Here is a 14218-nt window from a genome sequence, read left to right on the forward strand (position 1 = left end):
CAAGACAAAGGAGCTGATCAAGGACTACAGTAAAAGGCGGGCCGAACAGCCCCCCATTAACATCGAAGGGGCTGTAGTGGAGCGGGTCAAGAGTTTCAAGTTCCTTAGTGTCCATATCACCAACAAACTATCATGGTCCAAACACACTAAGACAGTCATGAAGAGTGCACGACAACACCTTTTCCCCCTCAGGAGACTGAACAGATTTGGCATTGGTCCCCAGATCCTCAAAAAGTTCTACAGCTGCACCATCGAGAGCATCCTGACCGGTTGCATCAAAACCTAGTATGGCAACTGCTCGACATCTGACCGTAAGGTGCTACAGAGGGTAGTGCGTCCGGCCCAGTACATCACTGGGGCCAAGCTTCCTACCATCCAGGACCTATATACTAGGCGGTGTCAGAGGAAGGCCCAAAAAATTGTCAAAGACTCCAGTCACTCAAGTCCTAGACTGTTCTCTCTGCTACCGCACGGCAAGCGGTACCAGAGAGACAAGTCTAGGACCAAAAGGCTCCTTAACAGCTTCTACACCCAAGCCATAACACTGCTGAACTATTAATCAAACCACACGGACTATTTACATTGACACGCCCCCCCCCCCCCCACCCCTTTGTTTTTACACTGCTGCTACTCACTGTTTATTATCTATGCATAGTCACTTTACCCCTACCTACATGTACAAAATAACTCGACTAACTTGTACCCCCGCATATTTACTCTGTCACACCCTGATCTGTTTCACCTGTCTTTGTGCTTGTCTCCACCCTCCTCCAAGTGTCGCCCATCTTCCCCATTATCCCCTATGTATTTATACCTGTGTTCTCTGTTTGTCTGTTGCCAGTTCGTTATGTTCGTGAAAACCTACCAACATTTTGTTCCCCTGCTCCTCCCTGTTTCTTGTTCCTGTTTTCTAGTCCTCTCCGGTTCTGACCGTTCTGCCTGCACTGACCCTGAGCCTGCCTGCCGATTTTGTACCTTACCCCACCTAACTGGATTATTGACCCCTGCCTGCCCTGACCCTGAGACTGCCTGCCCGTTTTGAACCCTTTGCACCCTCTCTGGATTATTGACCCCTGCCTGCCTTTGACCTCTGGTTTGACTGTCCCTGTTTTAGAAATAAACTTTTGTTTCTTCGACACTGTCTGCATCTGGGTCATACCTGAAACATGATAGACTCGGTACCAGTACCCCCTGTATAGCCTCGTAATTTGTATTGTTATCGCGTTACTTTTTATATTTATTTGACTATTTTTATTTTATTTCGTAAATATTTTCTTAACTCTTTATTGAACGGCATTGTTGGTTAAGGGCTTGTTAGTAAGCATTTCACGGTATGGTCTACTACACCTGTTGTATTCAGAGAATGTGACAAATACAATTTGATTTCATTTGATTTTCTCAAAGACCCGTGTTTCACTGTGTAAAGTGGATCCAAGGGAACATCCATGGAAGAAAATATGAATTAGTCTATGCTTGTAATCACCTCAAGACTGTGAGTCATGCTTGAACCTTTTCGCCAATGTATTAAAAGTATAACAGCACGCTAGTAGTAGATCTGCGAGGATGATAAATAGTACCCATGATGTGGATTGGATCCCCAAAAGGTGATTTAGAAATGAAAATGGAATAAGAATTTATTCTCAGAATTGGTCCAGGTAAGCGCATGTCACCTCTGGAACTGAACATTGCAGTATTCATTCTAATCCATGTGAATGAGCAAAGCAAAGGTGCCTATCATATTCTAATCACTTTTGGTTATCGCTGGTGCACCTCTTGCTTATTGTTACTGGTATGATGTGTATGCATGAGGAGGTATTGTATCAACCTCAGTGGCACGACTCTCATAAACCACTTAGGTCTGGTGAGATGGGTCACCATCACATTTCTATTCATGAGTCAAAAATGAATGAATTAATGAATAAATGCATAACAAGAATGTACTAAATTGTTACGTAAATGTCAAAGGACGTGTGCTCCGCTGAAGCTCCCAGAATTCAAACCACCAGAGAGGAAACCAGTTGACTGGCTCTTGGATGTCAGAAATTTAAAAAAGACATCTACTTTACAGCAAACTTAAACAAAGTTTCTGGAGCTTTACAGTAATCCTTGATTGTGTTCTTGAAATCTTGACAAATGTTTTGATGTTTTGACTCTGTACTCCAGTGCAGACTGTCAGCTCCCGAGTGGCGCAGCGGTCTAAGGCACTGCATATCAGTGCAAGAGGCATCACTACAGTCCATGGTTCGAATCCAGGCTGTATCACATCCGGCCCATAGGGCAGCGCACATTTGGCCCAGCATCATCCGGGTTTGGCCAGGCAGGCTGTCATTGTAAATAAGAATTTGTTCTTAGCTGATTTGCCTGGTTAAATAAAAAATGTTAACCAGGCCTTTGAGTGTGAAGTTGTAGCTACCATCATGAGCTAGTTCAAATCAAATTGTGTTGGTCAGATACACATATTTAGCAGATGTTACTGCGGGTGTAGCGAAATGCTTGTAGTTCAGCACTGAAAACAGAACGCTACAGACATGGTTTCACACAGAGGAAGACAGACTGTCCCGTGATCCAGCGTGTTATCTCTGTTTGGTCCTTCATGTCTGGCAGGATAGAGACAGAGGTCTGTGGAACATCCGGCTGCAATCTGCCTTAACAAGACAGTTGGGCTTGTATACGCTTATCACCAGCACCAAAACAGGCTGCAGCAGCAACATCTCACTGTTATTATTTATTTTGATACAAGATGTCTTTGATCTAAAGATCTGGATCTGGTGCGGCTATGATGTGGATGATGTAGCTTTATTGCACCAGTGTTGCTTTGAACCCTGCATCCTGTTATCATCCCATTGTCTCTTGTCTTAGTAATACCAACTGTATCTGAGCTCTCAACCCTTTAAAGCCATGTATCTGTGGGACCACTATTTCTGTTACAGTTTTTTACAATCACTTTGGCACTAATTTCGGAACCTTGATGTCATTTTTCAAAACTCTAGACACAAAACTCACAACCAATGATCAAAATGCACATTTTTCAAAACTCTAACACTTTTTCCAATTGCTTGGATACAATACGCATAAAGCTAAGATCATTTGTTCATTGAACTAAAATCACCTGTTCAAAATGACACAACTTAACATCAAACTATTACCATTTCAAAATGCAATTCACACATTACATCTGAGATGACTGTCTATTCATTTCATTACAATGATCTAACTATCAATTGATACAACTGCTCAAAATGATAAGTAACTGTTGCATTACTCTTAATGCATAGTTTTATGGAAACTGACAAACAATATTCCATGTTTAGATCATGAAAGTTTCAGGATAACGAGATCCATGAATTATTCACGGTGTTGTACGTTTTGCCTCCACACGTTAAGAGATGCCCTTCTGCACACCACTGTTTTAAACACCTGTTATTTGAGCATTTGTGGCCTTTCTGTTAGCTTGACACCAATTACAGTGGAACATGAACCAATTGGACTACATTATCTATGGATGTAATATTTCATCATCATTCTTTATCAGACACTGTTTCTATGGTCCCATGTACCACTTTTCCAGACCATGTTTTCGATTTGACATTACTGTACACTCACCGGCCACTTTATTAGGTACACCTATCTAGTACTGGGTAGAACCCCCTTTTGCCTCCACACGTTAAGAGATGCCCTTCTGCACACCACTGTTTTAAACAGCTGTTAATTGAGCATTTGTGGCCTTTCTGTTAGCTGAAATGAGTCTGGACATTCTCCTCTGACCTCTCTCATTAACAAGGTGTTTTGCAAAACAGAACTGCCGCTCACTGAATGTGTTTTGTTTATCGCACCATTCTCTGTAAACTCTAGAGATGGTAGTGCGTAAAAATCCCAGGAGGGCAGCTGTTTCTGAGATGCTGGAATCACCATGTGTGGCATCATGAATTATACCACGGTCAAAGTTGCTTAGATTACGCATCTTGCCCGTTGTAATGTTTGATCGAACAACATCTAAAGCTCTCTACTCTATATACTCTATATATTGAGTTGCAGGCAGCCACATGACTCGCTGTTCGAATGTAACCTTCCTTGATGAGCTAAATCAGGTCTGTAGAGCTGATGGCAAGACCTATGTCATTGTGTGGGATAATGTCAGGTTCCACCATGCTCAAATGGTGCAAGCATGGTTTCAGGCCCATCTAGAATTTACCACCCTGTACTTACCCCCATACTCTTCTTTCCTAAAACCCGATTGAGGAATTTTTCTCCACATGGAGGTGGCAGGTATATGATAGGAGCCCTCACGAACAAGCCACCCTTCTCCAGGCCATGGATGACACATGCAATGACATCACGGCAGACCAGTGTCAGGCCTGGATTTGCCATGCCCGAAGATTCTTCCCAAGATGTTTGGCTAATGAAAACATCCATTGTGATGAGGATGAGAACCTGTGGCCAAATCCACAAGACAGGGTTGAGGGAAATATAGAAGTACAGTAATCAATCCTTTGTTTTGCTTTTTACAGTAAGCCAGGTGAGGAACACTGCAGTTGACCTTTAACTGTTTTTTCTTTTTTTGTAGCAATTTTTTTTTGCTTTGATTCAAAGAAACCTATGTTGTGATTTTATTGTATTTCATCAATACATTTCATATTTAGTTCAATGATTCCACTGTGTCTGTAGTATTCTCTCTACTAGTCTTTTTACAGTGATGTATTTACATGTAGTAGCATAATGAAACATGCATCACATATTTTGTACTACAATATTTAATGATTGTACAAACAACTACACAGTGAAACTCTTGGTATCTTGTGTGTGGGTGATCTAAATGAATGTTCCTATGGTATTTCATGATAAATGTCACGTTCCTGACCTTATTTCCTTTGTTTAGTCTTTGTTTAGTTGGTCAGGACGTGAGCTGGGTGGGTGTAGTCTATGTTATGTGTTTCTATGTTGAGGTTTGTCAATTGGCCTGATATGGTTCTCAATCAGAGGCAGGTGTTTTACGTTGTCTCTGATTGGGAACCATATTAAGGTAGCCTGTTTTCACTGTTGGTTTGTGGGTGATTGTTCCTGTTCTTGCGTTCATCTGTTTTTGTGTTCTCTAGTTCGGGACTGTAGCTTCGTTGGGTTTTCGTCTGTTTATTATTTTGTTCATTATAGAAAAAGTATTCTAATAAATATGGATACATACCACGCTGCGCTTTGGTCCTCCTCTCCTTCTACCGACGGAAGCCATTACAGAATCACCCACCAAACTCGGACCAACAGCGTGGTAACGGACAGAGGCAGCAGCAGCAGCAGCGATGTCAGGAATGGACATGGGAAGACGAGTTGGACGGTAAAGGATCCCGTGCAGAGCCAGAGGAATATCGCCGCCCCAAAGCTGAGCTGGAGGCAGCGAAAGCAGAGAGGCGGCATTTTGAGGAGCTAGCTCGGCAGCAGAATCTGGACTGTTACAACTTGGGAAGAGATAGACAGGTGGTCGGTCGACCCAGGGAGAGTGCCGGAGCCCACCTGGGATTCTTTGGAGCAATGTGCGGAGGGATACCGGCAAATGGAGGCAGCACGGCGGCGCGGTAGGAAGCCCGAGAGACAGCCCAAAAAAATGATTGGGGGGGGGGGCTAAAGGGGAGTGTGGCGAAGTCAGGTAGGAGACCTGCGCCAACTTCCCGGGCTTACCGTGGAGAGCGAGAGTACGGGCAGACACCGTGTTATGCAGAAGAGCGCACGGTGTCTCCTGTACGTGTGCATAGCCCGGTGCGGTACATCCCAGCTCCTCGTATCGGCCGGGCTAGAGTGGGCATCGAGCCAGGTGCCATGAAGTCGGCCCAACGCATCTGGTCTCCAGTGCGTCTCCTCGGGCCGGTGTACATGGCACCAGCCTTACGCATGGTGTCCCCGGTTCGCCAGCACAGCCCAGTGCGGGTTATTCCACCTCCCTGCACTGGCCTGGCTACGGGGAGCATTCAACCAGGTAAGGTTGGGCAGGCTCGGTGCTCAAGAGCTCCAGTACGCCTTCACGGTCCGGTATATCCGGTGCCACCTCCTCGCCCCAGCCCAACACCACGCACCAGGCTTCCTGTGCGTCTCCAGAGTCCAGTACGCCCTGTTCCTCCTTCCCGCACTCACCCAGTGGTGTGTGTTCTCAGTCCGGTACCACCAGTTCCGGCACCACGCACCAGGCCTACTGTGCGTCTCCAGAGCCCTGTACGCACTGTTCCTTCTCCCCGCACTCGCCCTGAGGTGTGTGCCCTCAGCCCGGTACCACCAGTGCCGGTACCACGCACCAGGCTTATAGTGTGCCTCGAGAGTCCAGTGTGCCCTGTTCCTGCTCCCTGCACTAGCCTTGAGGTGCGTGTCTACAGCCCGGTACCACCAGTTCCGGCACCACGCACCAGGCCTAATGTGCGCCTCAGCAGGTCAGAGTCTGCCGTCTGCCCAGTGTCGCCTGCGCTGTCCGTCTGTCCAGCGCCGTCTGCGCTGCCTGTCTGCCCAGCGCCGTCTGAGCTGTCCGTCTGCCCAGCGCCGCCTGCGCTGTCCGTCTGCCCAGCGCCGTCAGAGCCGCCCGTCTGTCCTGAGCCGCTAGAGCCGCCCGCCAGTCAGGAGCCGCCAGCGCCGCCCGCCAGTCAGGAGCCGCCCGCCAGTCAGGAGCCGCCAGAGCCGCCCGCCAGTCAGTAGCCGCCAGAGCCGCCCGCCAGTCAGGAGCCGCCAGAGCCGCCCGCCAGTCAGGAGCCGCCAGAGCCGCCCGCCAGCCAGGACCGGCCAGAGCCGTCAGTCAGCCAGGACCGGCCAGAGCCGCCCGCCAGTCAGGAGCCGCCAGAGCCGCCCGCCAGCCAGGACCGGCCAGAGCCGTCAGTCAGCCAGGACCGGCCAGAGTCGTCAGCCAGCCAGGACCGGCCAGAGTCGTCACCCAGCCAGGACCTGCCAGAGCCGCCAGTCAGCCAGGACCTGCCAGAGCCGCCAGCCAGCCAGGAGCTGCATGAGCTACCCCTCAGTCATGAGCTGCCCCTCAGTCATGAGCTGCCCCTCAGTCCGGAGCTGCCCCTTAGTCCGGAGCTGCCCCTTAGTCCGGAGCTGCCCCTCAGTCCGGAGCTGCCCCTCAGTCCGGAGCTGCCCCTCAGTCCGGAGCTGCCCCTAGCAGACCGTTTTGTGTCTAGAGTTTTGAAAAATGACCACAAGGTTCTGAAATTAGTGCTAAAGTGATTGTTAAAAACTGTAATATCCTGAACAAAAATATAAAAGCAACATGTGACAATTTCAATGATTTTACTGAGTTACAGTTCATATACAGTTTTTTCCAACTGCTTACACACGTTTTCAAAACTGTCTCCTTTTTTCAAAACTCTACACACAATTCCCAAAACTGCACACACAAAATGCAAAATGCCTCACATCTCCTTCAAAATGTAACACTGCATTCAAAATGCCATAAACACATGTCAGAATGAAGCATTTGCATCAAATGGCAAACACTGCTTTCATAATAGTACATTTTTGGATATACCATGTAAACACTGTTGTTCTAAATCTAAAGCTCTTTGGTCTTTCATAGGCTTATATCTACATTTCAATACAATGTTCTACAGTGAAAGTCATCTGCTGAGAGGGGTAACAAGTACACTGTAAACACCAATGCAATGTAGAAACAGAAAATATTTATTAGGCCAAACATTACTGTTGTATACAGTAGTATACAACAAAACCATAAACATATGTAAACCAAAAGTATATTCTTTAGAATACAGTAAAGAACACAACTGTGTGTGTGGGGTCCCGGGGGGGCAGTCCAGGAATTGGTAGGAGGGGGGGCAGTCACCAGTGCTAAGCTACGCTTCATCTCTTCTCCGGCCTGGGTCTGGCCACAATACTTCGTCCACATCACAAGATTTTCTCTTGCCAAACATCGAGGGAAGTATCTCCTAGCATGGCATATCCATCCTTGGACAGAGGCAACCTCTATGTCCCCACATGCGTCCTCCATTGCCTGGAGAAGCGGCATGCGGGCATAGGGTTGGCGATCATTCACTTTCCAGCGCCAGGCTGAGAAGAATTCCTCTATGGGATTTAGAAAAGGTGAATATGGGGGTAGGTACAAAACTACAAATTGTGGATGGGTGGCAAACCTGTTTTGGACCAGAACAGCCCAGTGAAAACTAACATTGTCCCATAAAACCACAAATCTAGCAGGCTCCTGATCAGGGACAAGCATTGTGTAAATTGCATCCAGAAAAGTGAGCATATGGCCGGTGTTGTACGGACCCAGTGTGGCATTGTGATGGAGGACCCCGTTTTGAGTGATGGCAGCACACATAGTTATATTACCCCCACGCTGTCCAGGGACATTGGTAATTGCCCTCTGTCCTATTACGGTGCCTGGTTTTGGTGAGGTTGAAGCCAACCTCATCCACGTAAATAAATTAATGGCGAATTACATGGGGATCCAGCTCCAATACTCTCTGTAACAGACAAAAGGATATACAGATGAGTAAATATGGTATGTCTGAAGTACTGGAAGTAGTGTTGCATACATACCTCTACAAAGTCATGTCGCATATTCTTGACTCTGTCAGAGTTTCTCTCAAATGGCACCTTGTAAAGTTGTTTCATCATCACTCGGTGCCGTTGGAGGATGCATTGTATGGTCGACAGGCTTACAGCATTGATGTTGTTAAATATGGTGTCATTATTCAAGATATGCTCTCTTATCTCTCGAATACTAATTGCTTTGTTGGCCAAAACCATATTTATAATTGCAGTCTCTTGTACATCTGTAAACAAGCGTTCTCGTCCTCCATGATGTCTTTGCCTTTCCACTCTGTACAGAATTCAAACACAGTATGTGTTCAGCATAGGAACTGTAAACAATGTACAAAAAAATTTAGTACAGCATGATAACCAACCTCATTCATTCAATGCAGTGCAGTAAATGGATGGCTTAGAGTTACAAATGTTTATGCAATACTATGCAGTCATACGTATTTTACAGTACATTACTGTAATGCTAAAATAGTCATTAGATAGTTGCATACCTGTTCTCATTTCTGAAGGTTCGAATTATGAACGCCACTATAAATCGACTCAAGTTGGGCTGGACTCTCAGTCCAGCCTCTCTCATGGTCAAACCGTGGTTGATCACATGATCAACAAGTGTTGCCCTAATCTCATCAGAGATGGCTCTCCTTCCTTCTCTTCTTTGCCCTCGTCCTCTTCTTCCTCTTCCTCTCCCTCCTTCTCCTCTTGCTCTCTGTCCATTGTTGGCATCCATTGTTCAAAACAGGTAATCTGACCGTTGACCTATTTATAGGCCTATACTACAGTAAAGCAGTGATTGGTTAGTGATCAGTTAAGCTATTAGTGTTTGCACATGTGAGGCGTGTGTGTGTGACCTGGTGAATATGTGTAGCATTTTGATTGGTTGTGTTTGGAAAAGGAAAGCAAGTGACTTCCTGTTAGATTTTTGTGTTTTAGGTAGAGAATTGTGTGTAGTGTTTTGAAAAAAGTGTTTTATGCAATTGACAACTGAGTCAAAGGCTGAGAAATAGCTTATGGTTTTGGATATTTGGTGTGTAGTTTGCACTTTGAGTGAGAGGTTTCAAAAATTGTGTGACATGAAAAGATTTTGTGTGTAAGCAGTTGGAAAAAACTGTAAGAACATTTGTCAATTGAAATAGATTCATTAGGCCCTAATCTATGGATTTCACATGACTTGGCAGGGGCGTAGCCATGGGTGGGCTTGGGCGGGCATAGCCAATCAGAGCCAGGCCCAGCCAATAAAAATTAGTTTTCCCCAAAAAGGGCTTCATTACAGACACAAATACTCCTCCTCACTCCTCAGACTTTCCTGCAGGTAAAGAAGCCGGATGAGGAGGTCCTGGGCTGGTGTGGTTACACGTGATCTGCAGTTGTGAGGCTGGTTGGACATACTGCCAAATTCTCTAAAACGACATTGGAGGCAGCTTATGGTAGAGAAATTAACATTCAGTTCTCTGGCAACAGCTCTGGTGGACATTCCTGCACGTAAAGCATGCCAATTGCACGTTCCATCAAAACGTGAGCCATCTGTGGCATTGGGCTGTGTGACAAAACTGCACATTTTAGATTTGTATTGTCCCAGCACAAGGTGCACCGGTGTAATGATCATGATGTTTAATCAGCTTCTTGATATGCCACAACTGTCAGGTGGATGGATTATCTTGTCAAAGGATAAATGCTCACTAACAGGGATGTAAACAAATATGTGCACAACAATTTTGAGAAATAAGCTTTTGTGCATATGGAAAAATTATGGGATATTTTATTTCAGCTCATGAAACATAGAACCAACATTTTACATGTTGCGTTTATATTTTTGGTCAGTATAGTTCAAATTAAAGGAACAAAAGCTGTGCCTTATTTCAAAGTGGTTTGTATTTTCTTTAGAATATGACTACAGTGATCAAGTCAAGTTCCCTTGGCTAGACTCATTCTTTCAGAAGATTTTGCAGGGATGAAAACAGAATGTGTGATACAGCATTTATGATTTATTTACACTTAGAATCAAAGCTTATCTCCTAAATGGGCTCTGGAGACAGTGATCAGACATTATTCAGAGATTCATGAACTATTGCCTAACATTAGCTGAACTCCAGAGGCTGGGGTCATTCCATAGGAACACGGAGCGATAGGAATGTGTACTTGGAGATTGTCCACGAACTGATAAAACTACCTCACATTCTATACTTTGGCATCCTCCCATGGCCTCTTAATGACCAGATGCAGACAGACACTGTGTGTGTGTGTCTGTGTGTGTGTGTGTGTGTGTGTGTGTGTGTGTGTGTGTGTGTGTGTGTGTGTGTGTGTGTGTGTGTGTGTGTGTGTGTGTGTGTGTGTGTGTGTGTGTCTTCGTCGGGGTTTACCTACATTCATTAATAGTACTAATAACCTACATGCTTGAGCTGTTTTCAAAAGGCATTACAGTGTCTGATTGGGATTTTAAAAAACACATTCTGAAACCTTGCTAGACACAGGGATAGTAGAGGGAGGAGGTACCAGCCTGGGACAATATGATGAGCTGTGCAGAACCTCACTCATTCATTATTATAATCCAGATTAGGCCATTAGTTAAAGTAAAAAAACATGCCGACTGCCAATAAAACGAAAGCCAGTATTAAATAATGGCTGTAATATTGATCAATTATAATTAATATGGGCAAGGCTAAAATGATGAAGTTTGTTGTCTGTCTCACCCTAATGGGAATGTCTTGGGGGAGTTTGGTGTTTGAAGGTACGATTCAACAGCACTATACTCGATTCAAATGTGGCAGGATATTCTGAAATCCCTCAAGCCATTTCAGTGTCCTAGAATCTCTTATTGTATATGGTTATTTGTTGTGACATGTTATTGCATAATGTCTTGAATATTGTGAAAAAACACACCATCGAATTGTATATCATGTTTTTCACATTACCTTAAACCACATTTACTGTACCATCTTTAATGGTAACGTGGATATTTTTTGTCCTATGTCTCCAATTTCGAGACCAGTAAAGTCTAGTAGGCCAACCTGGACCTCCCACTGCGGTATCTGATGCCGTCACATAGTTAGTCCATAGTTGACTGGACTTGGCCCCACTCCATAACAGCCCCCCATTGTTCAGGCCAGCCAGAGAGACACAACATGCACTGCATCAATCTTCCCCCTCAGCTCAGCTGTCTATCCTCACCCTGACCAGACATAGCAGACATGGCAGTCTGCTCACAACGTCTTCTCCTCCAAGAAGGCACACACTTCTCCTTCCCTGCTGCCCCAGCGCAGATCAAAGCCATTCACACGATAAATAAACATATCAAAATGGCCAACAAAAGAGTCGGTAACTGCTCGGTGGAGGAAAAAAGAGAGCTGAATAACAACAAAGTAAGGGCCTCTTGGCCATTAGATCAGAGGCAGGGAGAAATGAGATAGAGCGTGTAGAGATGTCAAGGTAAACACGTGGGTAGAGGAGACTAGGCACCGCTACACAGGGCTACGTCCCAAATGGCACCCTTATTTATCCCTATATAGTGCCCAATGGGCACTGGTCAAGAGTTGTGCACTACATAGGGAAAATAGTGACGTTTGGGACACTGAACAGGTATTGAAGGCCAGCCATAATGATGTCACCCAAGAGCTGGAGCACTGTGGAAAAGCTAAATATGAAATTAAACCTTGATGTTAGATAGAGAAGAAGACTTTGAAAGAAGTAAACAACAGAGACATCATGACGATATGTATGTGCAGGAGCTTTGATTGGCAGCTTTGTTTACACAGCACATTTCCTCCATTGCTCAGACGTACAGTAAAATCATATTCCATTATCAAGCTTCTGACTGCAATACTGCTATTCACTCTGAAATACTTTTTCAACTGTTTTTCAAAAACAACTGCTAATATGCTATAGAGGGCTGCAGGTAGCAACCGTTTTTTATTGCTACTGGCTCATAGTCAGTCCACTAAAATAATGTATATTGGTTTATTATATGTTTTGCTTTGTAATTACAAGCATTTATGGTGTCAATAATTTGGAACCACACCTTTCATCATCACAGAAACATATTTAGATTTAAATGGAAAAGTAATGGTTTTCGATAAAGGATTCAGAATTTCTTTGCTTAACACTTTGTTTTTATGTATGAGGGCACAGGTAAAATCCATTCATGGCTCACATTTCTTAATGATGAAGAAAAATATAGGGTTTCATGGTACGATTCTGAAGTTAACTTTGATAGCAAAAATATTGAAATGAAATGGTCAACATAATATAACTGAAATATGGTTAAAAATGCCATATTTATAAAAGTAAATTGTAAATGAAAACTCACCCTGAAGAATGAGACTGTATGGGGTTGTCCAAACCGCCACATTCTATAATTTCACTCCCATTGTTCCGTCTCCCGGGTTTTGGCTTATTTTTAATATGCCAACTAAATCAGGTTGATTCAATTCAGACATGGCCTCATGCGTGGTTTCGGCTGAAGACCAGGGGGTGTCTCAATAGCTTCTGACAGGGAAATCAAAGATCAAGATGGAGTGCCGTTCTAAATGGCAGGTCTTTATTAATTAGAGGGCAGGTGGGCTAGCCTTCATGCCTTCAGCCAGGCAGAAATAGTGGCTCCCTCCACCTGTAGTGCCGTGTAGCTGCCTGCCTGCGTGGAATTTGGCTCAATAATTAATGAAGCAGAACCGCCTCCCTGTGGAGGAAGCTGGATAATAACAGTTGTAAAAGCCACTATATACACACTAAAGTACAATGGAACTTTACAGACAGGTCTTTATGGACTTTATGGACTTTATGGACTTTATGGACTTTATGGACTTCTACCCGGATGCACCTCATCACTGAGGAGTAAAGGCAGGGGTCATGAAGTGAGATACAGTATCTAGGTCTGAGACTAAAATAAGATCTAGTTGTAGAGGAACCAATCAAATGTTCACCTCTAGTTTTCACTAACTATCTTGCACTGACTCTATGCACACACACGGGACTCTACCCACACAGTCACACATACTTACACTGACCCCCCCCCCCCCCACACAGACACAGACACACACACATTTTCACACGTACCACATACGCTGCTGCTACAGTCTACTATCTATCCTGTTGCCTAGTCACTTTACCCGTACCTACAGTGTACCCAGTATGTTTATAGCTACCTCAATTACCTCACACCCCTGCACATTGACTCGGTTCTGGTATGTAGCCATGTTATTTTTACTCATTATTGTTATTCATTATTCACTGTGTATTTATTAATTGTGTCAGTATTTCAACAACAACAAAAATATTTGTACATTTGTCTTTAACTCTGCATTGTTGGAAAAGTACCCGTAAGGAGGCATTTCACTGTAATCTACACCTGTTGTTTACGAAGCATGTGGAAAAAAAGCACCAAAATAAGCTATAGGTTCTTGCAAAGAAATAGCAACCTCAACAGGAAACGAAGACTAGATACTTTATTAATGGCTAGATAAAACATATTGTTATATTAACATTCAATGCAAATGAAACCATCGCACAGATGGAGATGAGTTCCAACCCCAAAACTGCTAGCCGATGTCAAAGCGATTTCCATTCGCACGCTCTTTAAAGCACCGTGTCTGTTATGACACAAATGGAAATTTCACATTTGTCCCTCAGGAAAGCATGTGTACAGTTAGTAATTTCACATTCAACGTAATTTCATGCTGTTAGTGAACAATATGTGGGTGGT

The sequence above is a fragment of the Salvelinus alpinus genome, chromosome 27 (assembly GCF_045679555.1).
Source record: "Salvelinus alpinus chromosome 27, SLU_Salpinus.1, whole genome shotgun sequence".
In the NCBI taxonomy this organism is placed as follows: domain Eukaryota; kingdom Metazoa; phylum Chordata; class Actinopteri; order Salmoniformes; family Salmonidae; genus Salvelinus; species Salvelinus alpinus.